The sequence below is a fragment of the Cryptomeria japonica genome, chromosome 5 (genome assembly GCF_030272615.1).
Source record: "Cryptomeria japonica chromosome 5, Sugi_1.0, whole genome shotgun sequence".
In the NCBI taxonomy this organism is placed as follows: domain Eukaryota; kingdom Viridiplantae; phylum Streptophyta; class Pinopsida; order Cupressales; family Cupressaceae; genus Cryptomeria; species Cryptomeria japonica.
The window spans coordinates 177,903,675-177,919,303 of NC_081409.1; positions in this window are offsets into that span (position 1 = coordinate 177,903,675).

The window sequence follows — 15,629 nt, forward strand, 5'->3', positions numbered from 1 at the left end:
AAAGGTATGTATATTTTCATAATTATATGTGTCAATTTTCCATAGTGATAAGAGTTGTTAAAGATGAAATGCTCGTTCTTTTTCTTGTCTATAGAAAAAATTAGAATGGTTTGGAAGTGTCCATTATTTTGTTGCTCCAACCAAACACATTTTTATTGTTTGATTTTTTGAAAGGTTCTGTGTTAGGGGCGAACGTGTTAAGAGCTATAAAATGCAGTAGGTTGCTTGATTTTTTAACTTTGCAATTGTTTGAATGCATCACATTTCTAGTTTTATGAAAAAGGAAAATGCAGCTTGTTCTACCAAGCACGAGCAACATCTGTAATTTTTTACTAACACACATATGTACGCATAGAAATGTACAAACATATCTATATCTAAACTAGCACACGCCAAACCCCTATGTGTGTGTGTGTGTGTGTGTGTGTGTGTGTGTGTGTGTGTGTGTGTGTGTGTGTGTGTGTGTGTGTGTGTGTGTGTGTGTGTGTGTGTGTGTGTGTGTGTGTGTGTGTGTGTGTGTGTGTGTGTGAATATGGAGCAATACACACACACACACACATATATATATAGAAAAGGTGATGCAGATGATCCTCTGACCCTGTAATTCAACAAATATGTCCTCTATAATACAGAGGAAAAAGACTGAATAAAACAAAGACAAAAGAAACTATGGAAATATTATGCTTTATTTCCATTATTCTTAGCTGCTCATTAGATCAAAAAATAAAACCTCTACTCTCCTCGTTAACAGCATTCCTCTTTATTCCACAAAAGCCCCTAATAAACTCCTACAATTTATTGCCACATAACGATAGTCTTAAACCGTTATCAGTTCCTATGAAGACTACAAAGTAATAGTAGTCCATAATAGATCAATCACATCTAACTTAACACCAACAGAGATTACAAACATGTTCCCCATTGTTCAGCAAATCGATTTGAATGAGAACTGTAATAGCATCCAATCACTTACACGCTTGTTTGCTCAATGGAATGGTAGTGTGTAGAAAATGGGCCCCTCATGTAGCTATTATGCATGTCCTACACATTTATTGTAAAAAATAACAGATCAACTCCTAATTGTCAGCAAACAGCAGATCAACCCCTAAATAAGAGCAGGTCACGCACAGTCAAGGAATAGTTGCATCAAATAGTCAACAACCTGATTTTTAGGAATTTGTTTACATCAAAAGGAAAACCATAATGATTTTAAACACAATACAAACCATAACATACAAACGAGGTCAAAACCACGTAAAAGAATCTCAATTTAAAACATAACATTTTGCATGACTTTCTCTTTCATGTATCTATTAGGTGCCTACCACATGTATTTGCATATATATTTATTCTCAAACATGTATGTTGATGCATGTCATTGGTACGATAGGTTTGTTTTGGAGCCAGAATAGATGCGTCCTATGTATGTTAATGCATGTCATTGGTACAATCGCATTTTGAATCCAGAATAGACATGTCTGACAGAAGTTGGACGCACCTAATCTCACTCAAAAACTGTAGAATAAACATATATGCAAATATATGTGGGAGGCACCTAATATCTACGTGTATTATAGCTCAATAATTGACCTATCGTACCAATGACATGCATCGACATACATTTACAAGACATGCATACCATGCCAACTTGTCGTGGCTCTCGGACCCATAATATGTGATGTGGAGTTGTTGTCGAGTTGTCGGTTTCACTCCTCGGGGCCCACACGAAATTATGTGGACATGTCGAAGGACGGCCACGACATGGTTCATGGTTACTAGCGGTTTATTGTGCATAACACACACATTAAAATCTTGTGAATGAAGGAACCGCATTCAGACGATATCCCGATAGGAAGAAGAGGACGCGAGCTCCAAAACTTGGTACGTTTGTCAGAGAAAAGACTAACACGAAACTCAAGTTAGTCTCGCAGTGGGACGTTGTTACTACTTACTAAGGTTGCCATTAGTCTTATGTTCAAATTTATTCTGTATACTCTAGTCAGTTAACTCTACTAAAATATTCAGTCGGTATGAACAGAGAAGTCGGTAATAGAAGAAACTAGTCACAGAGCCCAGTATGCACCGAGCTGTCTACCGAGTATCATTCCATGTTTACCGAGAAGCAAAGATGACACACCGAGTTTATATACACCAAGTGAAACGTGTTACTAGATTCATTGAACCTGGACATACATATGGAAACGTGTTACAAGATCGAGGAACATAGAACTGTTATCACATTAGAAATTGCACTTAAAGATTGTGTATGATTTCGAGGTCATCTAACCAATGAAATATTTTGCATGGTTATTCATTCGATAAAACATGTTTGTAAGATCGAAGCAATGAATGGATCACCAACATAAGAGATCTATTTAGACAACATGAATTGAGATCAGATACACACATGTAGTATGACTGAAAGGAAGATATAGAAATATATGAAGCAAGACATGTGAAAACACTAAGTGTTATGACTGTTACAGAGACACAAAGGTCACCAAGAAGGTTTTCAGAGAACAGTCAAAGAATAGAGTAAAAAAAAGGGTTTACTAAGTTACTATATGGGTTACTGAGGTATGCTATAAGCAAGGTAATCTTATTTGAGGACATAGAATTTGCTATAACATTTCAATGTAAAGTTGCAGATATTTGTAATGATTCTATTGTAATATTTTGAAATTGTAAGAGAAACCTTTAACGGGGTAAAAGACTCTAACCAAGTCTATAAATTGTAAAGCCTCTAACTAGGTGCGGCATTTAGATTAAGTGTTGTTAAATCCTTTAGCAAGGTAGATCTAATAGATCTTGATACTCCTAATAGGGTAAGCTATCAGAAATAGCTAAACATGTAGCTCTAACCAAGCACCCTTTATTATTGCAGTAGTGAAGTTGTGGGTGCCATCCCCACCGCAATTTTTCTCTCTAACTAAGAGTTTCTGCATAACCAAAATATAAGTGTTATGGAGTGAATCATGTATGATTGTTATTTATTTGGTTTAGCATTATATTATGTTACTGCACTATTCAGTTTATGCTTAACAGTAAAGTTATTGTTGAAGAAAAGTTTTGAAGTACTGATTCACCCCTCCCCTCTTAGTACATTAGCTTTCCATATTGGGCCTAACAAACGCCTCTATTGTGGCTACAAAAAATAGTATGGGGCAAATAACACAACATATTTGTGGCAAGTTTTTAGTCATAGGTTTTGTGTTCGATGACTTCTTTTGTCTAACACAATGCTAACAGTCTGTACGATTTATCTATTTTGGAGCTAGAATAGACACAACCTCTCGGAGCATTGATCATGTACGGTTTGTGATTTGATGTAGCTAACAACATTAAAGCCAAAGGCTAACACGCGATACAATTTATAATAACAAGGCTTGTTGAGCAGGTAAAGCCACTTGGTGTTGGAGTTAGTCAATATAAAGGCTCCAGAATAGACAAATCCCACTGCGTGTTAGTGACATGTTATTCAATCACAACCGTTGAATTTAAAATATATGGTGTAAAATGTGTGACTAAGTTGTGTGTTAGTAGCACTATAGCATTGATTCCAAGTCAGAATAGAGGCGTCTATCCTTGAGCGCATAACAATAGTACCAAAATAGGTGGTTGATATACACAGCTCTAGCATATGGAAAATTGACACATATAATTTAGGTGATATATATTACTTAGTGGTAATTTATATTGAATGTTAAACTGCATTTTCATATATGAACATGTAGGTTCCTTTTATGTCTTTTGAAATGCATTTACTTCCCAATGTAGACTACCACTAACATTAGTTATCCATGCAGGTTGTTGATTTTCAAGGACTATTGAGCAGTCCCCCTGCAAATGTCCAGACGTTCCCAGTTTGTTGCTCTATCTCCCAATTTGTTGTATATACTTTTTTTATGCGATAGAAATGTATGTATAAAATTCAGTTCTTGATCATGTAATATTAATGTCCTTACTTTTACTGAATTTGATAATGATGAAAATGAACAATGCAATTGGCTGATGTGTTATACTCTACGCTATAGATGCACCATATTAGGCAATAAGATATTATTTTCCAACTTGAATGCAGTATGATTGGTATTTATGGATCTTCGAGTCATGAAACTAGTGTTGAATATATGAACTTGAAATCCTTATTCTTGCGAACTATGTGTTATAAATTTGTATATATTCTGTTAGTTTGCATGAGAGTGTTTATGTTCATCCCAATGTATTTGTATATCTAGATTATCGATGTTTGTGATGTTTGATAACTACATGTGTTTGACGATCCAACTTTGATTTGAAATGTTATTTGGGGTTTTGTTTAAGATGTCTTCGATGGCATGACAAACTCCTCACATGTTTATCCTTCACAGTGTTTTTCTTTTTCTTTTGGGAACTTAAGATTAGGTTATTAATAATATTCCCATATCAACAAAGACATGGAACCTTTAGAATAGATACTCGTTTCAAAAGACATGTGTCTTTCAAATAATGAATTGGAGGTCTATGTACACATTAATTATCGTCAAATACTTTCTTAATGGTAATGAATCCATGTGTATTGTGTGACATAGAGTGATCATCTTAATTGTTGCACACTCATTTTACACCATCGATTTTGCAATTAACGGTTGTGATTGACTAACCTGTCATTAACACGTTGTACGAAAGGTCCATTTTGGAGCCAAAATAGACACATCCGATGCGTTAAGCGTGTTCTGCATCCTTCTTTATCAATCCTTAACAAAGTCTATTTTGTGTTGTATTTTGGATGGGGACAACACATGAAGCCTTTTTTACAACGTTGGTGATGGATCATAATCATTATTTTGTTACAATTGCAATGAAATATGTTTTACACCGGAATGTCATGAATAGTTTATGGCTAACCATTAGTTGGGTTGTACATAACACAGTGACATGTTGACTTTATATTGCAATGTGTGAATAATCGGTCGTGTGTTGACTGTGTCATTTGTGGTGAATGTGTGGAGTTACTAATAATGTGAAGAATATCAATTGCATCTTATTTGTTTTTTCAGTTCAATCATGTCAATTGCATTGATAAAAAGGTTGAGGTAAACTATTGATCTTGATTATGGTTTACTGGAGCTAAAGGCAGATGATTAGGAGTTGGCCACATTCACTTCCTAGTGACATGTGACATCGGCCTTCTTGTAAGATAAGTAGTTTTAATGGATTATGCAACACGTAGTATTCCTTGGTTTTGTCACTGTTTAATGCTTGTGACTAGAGATCCAATTTGTATACCCAGGAGAGATTTGGGATTTCAGATGTGGGACCAGTTGGGGATTCAAATCTGAAAGATTTAGGAGTTGGGCTTTCACATCCAAGACTAGTTGAGGATTCAAATCTGAAAGAGTCAGGAGTTGGGATTTTAGATGCGGGACCAGTTGGGGATTCAAATCTAAAAGATTCAGGAGTTGGGTTTTCACATCCAGGACTAGTGGAGGATTCAAATCTGAAAGAGTCAGGAGTTGGGGTTTCAGATGCGGGACTAGTTGGGGATCCAAATCTGAAAGAGTCAGGAGATGGGCTTTCAGGTCAAGGACTAGTTGGGGATTCAAATCTGAATGAGTCATGAGTTGGGTCTCCAATTTTGAACCCATTATCAAGTCGGCTTCTTAGTGACTGCACAACTACTGGCATTTGCATGAAGATTGCATTAATGAAATGATATGTTGTCATTGATGTCAATTAATCGATAATGATATTGTTGTAATATTGTTTTGTAGCCGGTAGGAAGAGCTAGTGAAAGGAAACTGTAACCGGTAGGTAAGTTTGTGGAGTGAACCGGTATTGCTAAGTATTGGAGAATTGAACCGATAAACCTACCTGTTGATTTGATAAACCCTAACCGATTAAGTTTGGTGAATTGGTTATATTGGTTTATGATCTGATGGTGAGCGGTAATGATTATGACACATATGTATATTATATGAAGAGATTTTCAAAGTGTTTTTGGCGCATTGAGGTAATGTTTTTTGTCTTGGGAATGAGTAAGCATATTGCATGTAATGAAAAGCGTATGATGAGTTACTAAGTTTGATGAAGTAGTGATCAAGGAACGGTCAAGGCTTTATTGAATGATGTGTAGAGATTGTTATGTAATCCAATGGTCATACTTGAACTGACTTATTTGTAATCTATATTAGAATTAGATTTTTGTTGTGTTACCGACTTGGTTGATTTGTTTATAAGGTCGATGAGTTGTTTAGTTTCAGAGTTGGCAAAATTTTAGTTGAGTGTGTGGTTGTCGAACCAGATGATGTATCTATAGTTTGAGTAAAGGCGGATAGGAGCATGAAAAGGATTTGAACAAGCAATTGTAGTGTTATTCAAACATATTAGCAAACTCCTATTGTTTTCTAACAATTACAACACTTAAATCCCCTAATCGGGTAAGCTCTAACAAGCTTGGTATTATTCAAATCCTCTAACAAGGTGATCCATTAGCTTGGATTCTAAATCCTTTACAAAGGTTACTCCTCACAGGGTATTGCTTCTAACAAGGCATTATAGTCAATCCCTTAACCGAGTGGTCCCTAACAGGATTTGTTCTTAACAGGACTTTTTGTAAAAGCTTTAACAGGCTTGGCTCCTAACAGAGGGTGAACTTCAAAAGAGTTTAGATAGTTATCTTGTGAGTCTCATCTCACCATGGTTTTTCCCATTTGGTTTTCCACGTCAAAAATATTGTGTCAAGTGGTGAATGTTTTTGTGGTTATGTTTTCTATGGTTGATTTTCTTAACTACTTAATCCACTTTGATAAGTCATGATAATCGGCAGCAATATGAAATAAGTTTTACTTATGTCAGTAAAAGTATTTGGATGTTTGTGAGTTTAAAGTTGTTTACTGTTAATCTGTTGTAACAATCAATCAGTTTAACTTGACAGTGATATTGCATTGATAGTTCTATGTTTAGTTTAAGAGATTGTTTTTGAGATTGGGTGAATTTTATCAGTTTTTCTATCTACTGATTCACCCCCCCCCCCTCTCAATAGTTGACTGGATCCTTGTTCTTTCAGCATACCATCAACAACCATACTGGTAATTATTTATCATTGTATTATAATTTTTTTCCATCATTTCATGGGATGGTTGTTGAAAGTTGGGACTTATAAGTGGAAATGTACATATATATGGGCATAAAAAGCATCGATGATGTGTGATATTTTATTTAACAATATCATGATAGTGGCTCTGCTGGTGAGGAAGATGAGCCCATTAGCAATGTAGATGAGGGCGATTATACTAATCCTCCAGGTGGTGAGAGTGAAAAAGGGGATGTTCGTAGCGAGCATGAGGTGAGCATAGAGCAAGAGATTGAAGGGAAAGGTGATTCTATCATCGCTCAAGAACAGGAACAAGGAGGAGGGGAGAGTAACGAGGAGGTCCACTATTAGTCATTATATTTTGGATTATCTTTATAATGTTTGATTAGTGCAAAATTAAATGTGATGCTTTGTCTCTATTGCATGTGTGCAGCAATAGGCCGATCACAAAAAAGAACATATTAATGGCAAGTTGCACTACTTTTGTCTCTTTCGTCATTGTTCCTACAATGGAGACCGTAAGTTTTGGGATCTGGGGAGGCTTAATATGCATAAAGCCAGAGAACATAAGCTTCTATTATTGGGGGTTGCACGACATAGATGTGAACCATGTGGTAGTGGAGAATGTAGGGTGGATCATATGAAGAAATCGTAGATGTACTTGAAAAAGAGGGAGTCTAATATCGAACACCAAATGGGTGTACGGTATAGTATGCAAAAAAAACATATCATTGAATGAGTGTGCATAAAATATGGAAAGAAAAAACATGATGAGCTTCCAACTGAAGGGAAGGAAGAGATAAAGGAAGCAATGTGAGGGTATGACAACATTTCAATTAGGGAGGCGAGAAGGAAGAAGCTTTTGGAGTTACTGGAAAGAAAGAATATTGCAACAGAGGTAATTTTTAGTGATCATATTGTTTTACAGTTTAATAAATTCCTTTAAACATCTAAAGAATGTCTTATTGAGCTATCTTATCATGTTGCCCAGAGTTTAAGTGATAGTGCAGGCCATGGTGAGGAGGTTCTATTATCAAAGGCTAATCGCGAAACAAACGTGTCAGTGAATGAGGCTACACCTGTTTCGTTGGGGAAGCAAAGAAAGAAGAATGTTGCAGAAAAAACAAGGCCGACTTCAGATCTTCAAACAAATGAGGGTGCATCTGTTTTATCAGGGAAGCAAAAAAAGAAGAATGTTGCCAAAAAAAAGGTGGACTTCAGATCTTGAAACAAATGTTCTAGTCAATGAGCCTGCATCTAATTCATCGGGGAAGCAAGAAAAGAAGAATGTCGTAGAAAAAACAAGGACAATTTCAGATGAAGCCACACATTTTTCATCGAAGGTGATTGTCTGTTGGCTTGTCCATATGTGTGTTTTCATTGCATGGTATGCTTTGCACTCCACTGTGTAGTATGTTGACTATTTTGTCCATGTCATTGTAGGCTAATTTTGATGGGGTTCATGGAGGGAGCATGGTGTGTCCCATGGTATTGGATGACATGGAACGTAGTGTGCCCAAAAAAGTAAGTCAAAAACCTTGGTCGTTTGTTAGGTATCTATTTGTTTGGATGAAGAAGGTGGAGGAGACGTCGAATGAAAAATTGGGTGCATGCAGTGGTGAGAAGATTGTGAAGCAGTCTCCTGAATTGGGAAGATGTTGGACAATAGGAGAAAAGAACAACCAATGCAGTTGTCTGATGACACCATGTGTAGTGTTCCCCAAAAACCACATCCAAAATCTTTGATGTCTATTAGGAGGAAGAAGGTGAAGGAGACAATGATTGAAAAATTGCATTCAGTGGTGAGACGATTGTAGAGCAATCTCCTAAACTGGGCCAGAGGTTGGAGGATAGGTGAAAAGATGAACAAGTAATGCGGTGTCATTGTGCATGACATGTAGTTCTATATAATCACATGTTGTGTTATACTATAGAGTAACTCTTTTTTGTATGCAGTCAGTCGTGGAATTGGATGAGAAACCTCAAAAGTCTGTTTGGAGGGAGAAGTTGAAGGAGACGTTGAATGGAAATTTGAGTGCATACATTGGTGAGAAGATTGCAGAGGAGTCTAGTGAATTGGGGCAGACATTGGAGGATAAGAGCAAAGATGAACAGGTATTGGGCTCTTATTGTGCATAACAGGTGGTGAGAGGCAATGTTATACTGTAGAGCATTTTTTATGTTGTTGTGGTTTGTGTTTGTTATCTGTGTTCCTGTTATTGCCTTAGTCATGTAAAATTCATCGGCCTTGGTCCAGTAGTGTTCATAGGCGTATGGGTTTAATGTTTACTTACACTCTTGTACAATGTGTCACATTTTGCAGCATAATGCAATAGAAGAAAGCATTGAGAAAGATTCTGGGGGAAATGATGATGGATCTACAAATGCAGACCGTGACCGCGATGGGGGCAACGAGACGGGACAGACGATTGTTTCGGTACTGTTGTATTACATTGCCATGAATTGATTTGTCTATGTTTGATGGTCAGCTATAAAGAATTCTATTTAAGCAACTACGTCCACTTGTTACTGATGCAGGCAATTGTGGAAGACAAAGAAGAGTGTGCCAATGAAGATGCTCACGTTTTTGTTATTGGAGTTGAATTCCAACTACTAGTGGATGGGGAAGTGGTTGGGGAAGGTGTTGTTGATGGGCTGGGGGAGAGTGTAATGTGTCATACTATTTCAGTCCCGTGAGATTGTGCTAAAGTTCACATCATGAAAGTCTTTGATGCAAATGCCCATATGCCTTACCCAGGTCCTTTCACTGATGTCTTGTTGGATTCCCTAAACTCGTGGATGTTGTGGCCTATTCAAGACCTGGTTTGTTCCCCACCCACGGTAAGTTTCAAAGATGACAAGATCCCTTCCTGTGTCTTCTCATTCCATCATTTATCTTATTCTAATGGAATGAAATAGGCAGCACTCGTATGATGTCATTTGTATGTGGTAGGATAAAGTTGGTGAAAGTGTCGAGCCACAAAAAGAGGATTTTAAACGTGACCCTGTGATCAGACGAGCAAGTAAGAGGCTACGATCACTTGGCATCACCCCTCCCAAGTTGCATAAGCATGAGAAGAAGTGTAAATCATTTTATGATGTTGTCAACTCCATTGTGCAAACCAGATAGTGGAGGCAATAATATTTTTTGATTTGCATTGTTGTTCCTCTTTCCTAATATTTACAGCGAGATGATGTGGTGGAAGATCAGTCTTGATAGACTATTTAGATGGGATTTGGAGATCTTGTATTGAGATGGATTTTACCTTACCATAGTTTAATGCCTCTCAATTATTGTTTTCATTTTAAATGAACTATACTTTATTTTCAACCTTCCGTGCTATTTTAAGCAACGTAACTGTAAAAGCTTGATTTGTTGGATTGTTTCATAGTGATCCTACACCATGAACTACCCTTTAATAACTTTAGAAACCTATCTTTGGTGTGCAACATTTTTAATAATGATAGTGGATGGTAGAATAAAGTCGATGATAGCCATTTATTGTTCAAGTTTTGTTCAAGGTCTCTTACTTATTGCATATGCATAGGTTTTGTTACTGCGTATCAATAGGGTTCCTGCAACTCTTTTACGTATACAGATCAAGCCGAATGTTTGATTGAAATTGTGAACCATGTTCTCTTTCCACTATAACTTACGACAATTCAATATACCATTGTTATTGTTTGTTTTTAAACACTGAATCTAAAATGATGTAACAACAAAAAATAACCAAAAAAAATCAATTAAAAAAAGAAGACTTGTGTTATAGTTTCATGGCATATGTGTAATAAGTTGGATGCAGGATGACGAGTGGTGAGTGATGGAGTTATCTTCCCAAAACATGGATTCCCAATTGGCAGCTAACCTACCACCCAAGTTCCCTTCCACTTGTCAGTTTAGTGAGCACGTTAACTTTTGTATTCTACATAATGTTATTCATGCAAAAATGCAATAGATACATGTTCATTTCGTGTTGGCATAAACTATTGTTTCCTACATTTTTCATGTTGTCTTTCCTATTGAAGTACTAATACTTATTTTTTGGCATTGTTTACAAGGATGACAATGGGAAGACCGAGGACATGAAAAGAAGGGGCGTTGAAATATTTGTTCCGGAGAACGGAACGGCTGCTATGACTTCACAAGTGAATGAGACACCTGATGTTCTCACCTCCGACATGTAGAACTGCTAACGCAAAAGGTCAAAATGGCTCATGCTAAAAATGAAAGGCTAAAGGGGATTGTTTCTAACCTTGAATGGAGATGCACTGAACTGAAAAGGAGATGCACTGAATTGAGTAAGAAATGCATAGAACTAAATAACAAGGTCATGGAATTCGATGATAAGAATACAGACCTTGAGCTGGAAGTGCGTAGACTGCAGATGGAGAATGAGAAATAGGAGGTAGTGTGTGAGGCGTGCACTAAAAGCAACAAAATCATAAGTGACCAGATGTAGAGCATGCTAGATGTTTGTGCGCAACGCGCTCAATACTGGAAACGAAGGTTTGAGGAAGTGTTTTCCTTTGTAACCGATGAAGATGATGCGAAGGATGTGCCTCCCCTTACTCTGACCACTGGGGGAAAGAAAGTGATTTAAATACTCAACCTCAACCTCCATAAGAGGCTTGTACTGTTACTAAATTTGTCTAGATGTATATTGTTGGCCTTTGTTGAATAAAATGTCAACAATGGTACAAACTATTTGTAATCAGACATATTGGAATTTTATCCAATTATTTCATTTAAGAAAACACTTTGTATGCTTCATGAATGGTTATTTTCAATAAATGTGATTGACTTCACTTAAACAGCTTGAATGGTTAATGTATGGTTTCTTGTATAGTTTCTCATGCTTTATGAATGGTTATATGTGGCTTTTCTACACGTGTTGTATGATGAATGGTTGAACAAGGTGATATGTGCCTCTTCAATTGGTTATAGGGTTATATATGTTTGCGTATGAAGAATAGTTATATGTGGCTTTCTCAAATTTCTTTGCTTTCATTTATATGTTGTGAATGTGCTCTAAACTTACTTCAGTTGATTTCACTATAATCGAGTATATTATGTGATGTCCCCTTCATATTCTACATTTTTTACAGTGAAGGTACCTTAATATAATTGATAAAATATTCATCATTGGGTGGCACTAACCCAGAGAGAAGCAGATGGTCAAGGTGAGCATTGTCATACCTAAGTCACATTACCAGTGCTTCCATGTGCATTTTCAATGAGTAATTTGATTAAATGAACATAAAACTTGATTGGGATGTGTGTCAGATTGAATTAATGTTTTCTTGGATGTGAATTAACTACCTTAAAACCCTCTGTGATAGAATTAGAGAAGAGGGTTATGTAACAGGGTTAGAGAAGAGTAGGGACAATACATATTAGATAGGATCACAGAATTTTTCAATCAAGAAATAAAAAATATGTTAATCAGGAAGACAAAGATGTGTGCTATAAAGTCATACCAAAGTAAATATTAAATATAGATCAATGAGTATTTAACTATTTAAGAATTACCAAAAGAATAAGATGAAGTATAACACGCAGGTTAGTTATACTTGTATTATTGAAACAAAGAAACTGAATTTGAAACTAACACTTCAAATGAACAGAGAAGTTTTCAGATTATTCTATTGATTTCACTACTGAAATGAGGTACAACATACTGTTACGGTGTTCTCAGAAGATCTACTGTATTTTCTATTGGTCTTGGTTTCTCCCTTTTATACAAAATTGGGAGAAGCAACAAGCTTCAGACCATTAAGAGACACCTCGCCATAACTAATTGACATAATGGAGAAATGAGAGAACAAATTTGTGTAAACATAATTCAAAACATAAACAAATTTGAAGACGATTGCAACTCTCGGATTTTGGGCCTGGCAATCTCTGTTATCGATTTGTAGGCACATTCAAATGAGTCACTTCCCATTGGTAAACTTCATAATCACTGGGCCACTAAAAGTTCAGAATGATGGGCATGTTCATCAAATGATCTTTCCACTTCTTGTTTGTTAAATTTCTGACCTCTGCAACAAACCTAGCGTAACCAAAATCCACATTTATAATCCTGTCTTGAAACACATGAAATCTCCCAACATTGATATCTCCTTCCTCCTTCAAATGTGCAGTGATCTTTGCTACAATCTGGGTGAAGTCGCTCTTCCAATCATCGAATTCCCAGATATGCTTATCATTGTCCATGATATGAGGAATAGTCAATTGCTGAAATGCGTGGAAATAATCAATTTTTGCTCTCACCTTTTGCTCCATACTTCTAACATTATTGAGTCCACTTTCGATTTTTTGCACCATTTGGCAAGTTTCTTTTATTTTCAGTTTAGCATCAAGATTTCTCTTAGTCACCTTGCGTAGCATTTCCAATGTCACATATGTAGGTTACCACATTTTTGACACATTTTCCAATTTGGGCCTATTCTCTTTGAACACTTCTAACATCTTCAACAAATTTTGATAACTCCCATATATCTCTTCCAATTTCTCAACTATAAAGTTGACCCTATGTAGGAGAATTTGTTAAAAAACTCGCAGAGTTTCTTGTGCCATTTTTTACAGGATCTCCACATTGGCTGCCCTCATATCATGTATCTCTCTCTCGTATTTCTTCTTTTCTTAATTCCACTCCTTGTTGTCACCTATTTTATCAATGTTCTTTGAAGGGGCATGCGTATGCAAAACGATCGCCTTATTTTGATTGTTAGGCTAACCTTCCAACTATCCTCTCAATGTAGCATTCTCAATATATAACCTGTTTATTTCATCATTCGTATCCTTTTTCCCAGCCTCTAGTTAATGTAACTTTCCTTCCATTTGCTTTATTGACTCCCTCGTAAACATTGCAGAGTGCATGGTCATTGTAGCTACCTCTAATGGAGATGTTTCTTTTATGGATTTGAAAAGTGTTGCCCCCTGAGTTTCCTTTACCAAATCAACCAACTTTGGCTTACGAGTACTTTTTGAGCTCACCCATAAGGCTAATATCTCAATTTTGGGATTATACCCTATTCCACTCACCCCTTCATCTAAATCAAATTCAACAATTAGCATGGGATCATCATGTTGTCTGACCTAATCCAACAAGAACATTTGTTTCATGGTCATTCTCGAAATTATGAGCATGCTATTGTTTAAAATCATTTTTCTTGCATCTGCAAGGATCAAGTCTGTTTCATCCAATCTCATTTCTTTCAAAGTTTGATAAATCACATCTTCATGTTTCATTTCCTCTACTCTTGTGAGGATCACTTGTTTCCTCTCTTCAAATTCCTTCATTTTTGTCTTTAACCAGAAATTTTTAAATTTCTAACTATGGATGACATTGTCATCATCAAGGAACCTCATTGACATGGCCACTCTTTCATCACTAGTATTGATAGGCTTTGCCTCTTTTGCTACTTGGGCCTCAGCCATGTACCTCTTACTGGTACCTAGGTGGAACCATATTTGATTGATTAGATGGCTCCTCTCTCCGTGGGGCCCTCAATGCAGCAACAACTTCAAGTGTATCATCCTGCTCTTCATGCACTTCTCTTGTGGATTTATTATTTGTTACCTCTTGAATCACAACCCCTACGGGTTTCTTTGGTGGAGCCTTGGCCTTTTGTGGTGAGGCTTCCACACCTGATGATTTTCCATATATCTTTTCAAAATTTTGGAAACACAATTCTATTCTCTCCAGCCCATCAGTCACACCAACATAGAGCCCAAGGAAAGATGGATCCTTTTGTTTCTTTTCCTCTTAAACTCTTGCTATGGTTTCCCACTTCTTCCTTCTATCCATAATTTCTCCATTTGATTTGAGATTTATGATCAGGTCTTCTTCTATCAGTAACTCATGTGAAATTGACTTAATAACACAACTGATGTGGTTTTTAGGATCACATATTCTTTCCTTACCATGTTTCAGCTTGAAATTGATGTTTAAGTAATTTTGTAACTTTTCCAACTATGTCGACTTGAATTTCATCATCAGAATACTACTTGCAACAATTTAGTTTCACAAAATACAAAGGAAATGCTATAGAAAATCCAAATTCAACCAATGAAACTACATGAAATACATATTAAAATAAAATATTATTTTTACCTTCATGGTTTAAGTCGCATTGTGTCCTAACTCCAATGTTCCTGGTTGCAGATGGTGTGCTCTCAAACAAGCACCGATAGCTTCCAAGATGGCATATGAAGAATAGACTGATAACAAGTAGTTAACTACTACTATGATATGCAATGCTAAATGATTATGCTAAAATGAGTATCCTATATGATTATGCTATTTGCTTCAAGATTAAAACTCACGGATGCATAAGTTTTATAAATGATTGTCTTGCAAATTCACTTGAAGTATAACTCTCTCTCAACTCAAACTCTTGATTTTATAGACCTTGAGAGGATAAGATGGTGTGGCTCAGATCAATGGTCATGATCAGATTTGCAGATTTGGATGACTATGAGCAAAGGTGAAGGTTGAGAGAAAGGGGGAAGGAGAAGACAAGTATCACTCATCTCACCTTGACTGGG